The 4,795-nt window shown below is 34.5% G+C and overlaps 1 pseudogene; it reads left to right on the top strand.

Moving 5' to 3' along the window:
- The first annotated feature begins 420 nt into the window (after positions 1-420).
- Positions 421-1,968, top strand: LOC108365313 (putative zinc finger protein 66; annotated as a pseudogene).
- The last annotated feature ends 2,827 nt before the right edge of the window (positions 1,969-4,795 follow it).

Raw genomic sequence — 4,795 nt, 5'->3', positions numbered from 1 at the left:
TAGGCAGAATGTTCGAGAATGACGTAGAATGTTCCACAAAGAGAAACGTCAAGTTGGATGAACACTGCGAACAGCGAGAGAGAGAGAATGAGCGATAAACTTCAGAATGTTCTAGAGTTGCCATAAGTGCCAGCGCAGGTATATAAGAGCGCCGCCACCGCGAGATGAGTGAGTTACAAGTCAGCAAGCTACAAGTAAAGTGAGCAGAGAAGTGAGTTGCGAATAAGCAAGCTATAAGTTTAATTGTGTTAACAAGTAGTCAAGCATTGTTATTGCTTTAACAAGTATTGTAAAGTGTTTTCACTGTATTAGCGAGTATTGTAAATTGTTTGTTGTACAATAAAGTTAATTGTACTACAATTTGGTCATCGATTGCATTTATTTAACAATCCAGCGATACGAACCGAGAGATTTGGGAAATCCGGACGAGGTTTCAAGGATAATCGTAACAGTACACAAATTAATTTAAGTTTGAAAGATGATCCAAATGAACTCGATGATGCCCGGATGCAATATCTATGCCTTGATTGTGCCCAAAAACTTAAAGACGTTTATGATTTTATTGAAAAGGCGAGAAGGGCTGATAATGAATTACGTTGCACACAAACGGAAAAAGTGAAGATAGAAAGTATAGCCAACACTTTTGAATGGGTTCCAGTACATGAAGAGCTAATGGAAGTAACTAAGATGCCAGATACTGTAGATATGGTATATCAAATACGATTTAGATATAATTAAACAATAATTATTTTCTATTTGTTTACAAGGATCACGTAGAGGATATAAAAGTATCACCAGAATGGAATGAACATTTTATGGATGATGATGAAACATCTGCATCAAATGATATCGAACACGAAATAAATATTGATAAAAAACTTAGTACTGACACTACAACAACAACAAAGCTTCTAGTTGAATCGGATAAGGATATGCAGAGCGGCAATAACTTAAATGAAGCTGGGCTGGTCTTATCGAAAAAAAGTAAACAACTCAATCTTGCTCATACAAGACCTAAAAACGTAAAGAAAACAAACAAAGTAAAATCCGAGGTGAAAACAAAAAAGAAAGTCAAGGACATGTCTGAGCCGGTGAAGTGTGAAGAATGTGGGAAAATAATGAAGAGAAGCTCATTAAAAAAACATAAGCAACGTCATAAACCAAAAACTTTTCTTTGTCAGGCCTGCCGTAAGTATTTCCGTTCCTTTTAACTTGTGGACTAATTTCTATCTTTGTTGAATTTACCTTCGCCAGCAAAAACATTTAAGGAGTCATGTGCCCTAAAAAATCATGAGCTCTGTCACAATGAGAATCGGGAAAGATTTCCGTGCGACATCTGTAACCAAAGCTTTTTAACTCCGTATACATACAAAAAACACAGGCTAACGCACGAAACCAACCGCAAACCAATATATCAATGTGCTCAGTGTGAAAAATCATTTCTTCATAAAAATGGTCTAACAATCCACGAGCTCCATCACAAGGGAGCTACGATAGAATGCCAAGTTTGTCAAAAACGTTATGTGCGGCAAATAGACCTATATGTTCATTTACGCACTCATTCTGGAGAATCGCCATTTGTGTGTCACCTTTGTGGAAAATCTTTCATCCACAAACGTATTTTAAATAGGCACATGCAGTACCTTGGATATTTCAGTTACAAGTGCGTGATTTGTGGTTCCAAATTCTCCAAATTATGATCAATACTATAATCATCGCATGCAACACACTGGATTACCTTATAAATGTGGCGTTTGTGAAAAGCAGTTTCCAGATGCTTACAAGTTAGTAATAAAGTATGATTATGCCCTACATGTACATATATGTATATGTGTATGTATATAATTTTTCAGGATTAAGCGTCATATAAGAGGTGTGCACAAAATTGAAGAAGACAAGGAGGTGCAGAAACTCGTTGTAAGAATAAANTTATTTATTTTTTGCGCTAAAGCAAATTGTGTCTTATGAGTTGGCGATTAATTTCACTTGGCGTGCGACATCGGAGAAGCCAAGCATACAAAACTTTGCAGTTTTTTCCATCACCATCAAGGCTTTTCTTCGCGAAAATCGAATGAAATTGCTGCCAGAAAACTTCAAAATGCATCTTGTGGTTCAATGTTACTACAACTATACAGATTAAAGTTTTATGAGTTAGAAACTCGAAAGGATAAAATAGTCAAAGGTTCAAAGTACAAATGTTTCATATAAAGGATCTAGTTCATAGTTTTTCTCGTTTTCTTGTAATATAAACATTTCTAAAATAAATGTATTTTTTGATTGTTCTTCGTATTTTCTGTCTTTTTTTAGTGCCTTAGTTTGCTTTTTTTGCAATACCTAGTGCCTTTTCCTGCCTTTTTCGCTATTTTGTTTTGCCTTTTCCAGCCTATTTCGTTATTTTATTTTGCCTTTTTTATAGGTTTTTAGGTCCTAAAAATCCGTTCCCTGGTAATTAGCAATGCTTATATTTTACTAAGATTAATTTTTTTATTTTTCTCAGATGTTTGTCACTCCAAGTTCCAAAATTCGACAGATTTTCAAATAAATAAAATTGTGCAACAACATTTCTTACACGCCAGGGATAGAGTGCTCAAATGGAAACATTCAAATGAAAATACACGCGGCAATTTACGCCTCTCCAATTAGTTCCTTAACTCCTATACTTAACGAAATAATGTTAACAAATTATACTTAACGAAATAATGTTAACAAATTATACTTAACTGAATAATTTAAACAAACTGGTTTTGTTGTTTTTAATGTTAATAAAAGTTAAAAAAAAATTAAAAAAATATATTTGCAGTTTTTTACATTAAGCTAGAAATAAAAAGGGGGTAGTTTTTACGTCACGTTTCTGTGTCTCCCACACGACACTAAGAAGTTACTTTCGGAAGCGTCGTATGCGAGTATATTTGGGTGTACCGCTTTTGTCTCTTCCAGACGACACTAAGAAGTCACTTCCTGTAGTGTCGCATGTGTGTCAGTGTGGACGTAACTCTTACGGGGAGCAGTTTTCCCCCAAGGAGGATAGTAAAAAGATGAGAAAGCGTTAACTTCCGCGATGAAATTTAACTTCTTGGAGTTACTTTTTCGCCACTTCCGCGATAATAAATGCTAGCAGGGAATGGGTGACTTGCTTTCAAGTTTTCCCTTTCAATTGAGTTTCAATTTTGCTTTCAATTTTGAACAGCTTTTCAGCATTGACGTGCGAATTTGGTGAAAATAAAAAAAATACTAAGCTTATGCATGCTAAAATGTTAATCTACAATGGAATTAAAATGGAAAATGGTCTTCAGAAGCTAGTTAGTTACATTGTTTTCTTGAAGACGGCATGTTGATAATGAAATTGCTTCTCAAATTTAATGCAGCCTACGTAATGGCTTTCAATTTTTATGATTTTTGACAAGCAATGTGTGTCAGCGTTACCAACTAGATGACATGTGTGAGCGAGTGAACATTAGGGTGGTCCAAAAATGCATGTGAAAAAGTAAAGTCGGAATTTTTATGCTCTCATCCCCTAGGATTGTTCTATACCGGAAAAATATACCCTTATTTTTTTATTTTGAAATCAAAAAATATTAAGAGTTCGCTCAAAGCGCCCAAAAAACAACTTTTCGTGGAAATGGTATAGAATGGTTTATCTGCAGGAGATTCTCAATAATAATACCCAAATGTTTATTTAACCGTTTTTTCATTGCAACTATAATTTATAGGTCCGCCAAAAACCCACAAAAACCCCGAAAAATGCAATGGGGCGACCAATAAAAAATTCTTAGTATTAAAAAATGGTTAAATAAACAATTGGGTATTATTATTGAAAGTCTCCTGAAGAGAACCAGGGTTTTCCGATCGAAAAATATTGACTTTCAAGAATACTATACCATTTCTACGAAAAAATTTATTTTTCCTATATAAAAATACATGGAAAACTTTGAGCGCTTTGAGCGACCTCTAAAAATTTTTTTATTTCAAAATAAAAAGATAGGGGTATACTTTTTTCGATATAGAACAATCCTAGGGGGTGAGAGCATTACAATTCCGACTTTACTATTTTTGGACCACCCTAGTGAACATACTGTAAGGCAAATGTTCCCATGTGTGTGCAAGAAAGGGATGTACTATTACACGTCCGGAGTAGTGGTCACTTTTTTCCCAAGCCCATACAAAACTAACCACTAAACTGACGAAAAGTTTTAGTCAGTTTTCCCACTAATTTAACCGATAATCATATGTCAGGCTCCTTGCAGGGGCATGAACCAAAAATACCCGCTCAAAAAATCGGCTTTACACTCTCGCTACTAAAACGACGCCTAATAAATAAAATTTCCGATATGGCATCGGCTATTTGGAGAAATCATTTTGATTTTCATTATCACATGTATAGTTGTAAAGCGCACAGAAATGAATGGGGGGATAAAGTTTCATATTATTTAGTAAATATTTGATGAAAATAACAATTAAATGTTAGTTTTCTGGTGGTAACGTTGTTGCTGTGTATCTGGTGAGGACTCTGTTGCTGTGAATCGATAATTGATTAATGGTATTTTAGTGTTTATAGTGTAATTTTTTATTTTCTTTCCCCAACTTTTGAGACATTGTGATTTTAAAGATATTCCCGCACTAAATTTGTACAGGGACACAATGAATTATAAATTAATAAAGGTTAAAGATTACTTTTATTTTGATAAAAAAAAAATAATCGATTAACCGATCAGGTGGTAAATAACCCCACACCCCTAATTGTGCTCGAAAGTCGTCACTTCGATAACCACTTCACTTTTCCTCACATGAACCAAAA

The sequence above is a fragment of the Rhagoletis zephyria genome, unplaced genomic scaffold, assembly GCF_001687245.7.
Source record: "Rhagoletis zephyria isolate East Lansing unplaced genomic scaffold, Rhagoletis_zephyria_1.1 Rzeph_scaffold_01835, whole genome shotgun sequence".
Classification (NCBI taxonomy): Eukaryota; Metazoa; Arthropoda; class Insecta; order Diptera; family Tephritidae; genus Rhagoletis; species Rhagoletis zephyria.
This window is presented reverse-complemented; position numbering and strand designations above follow the sequence as displayed.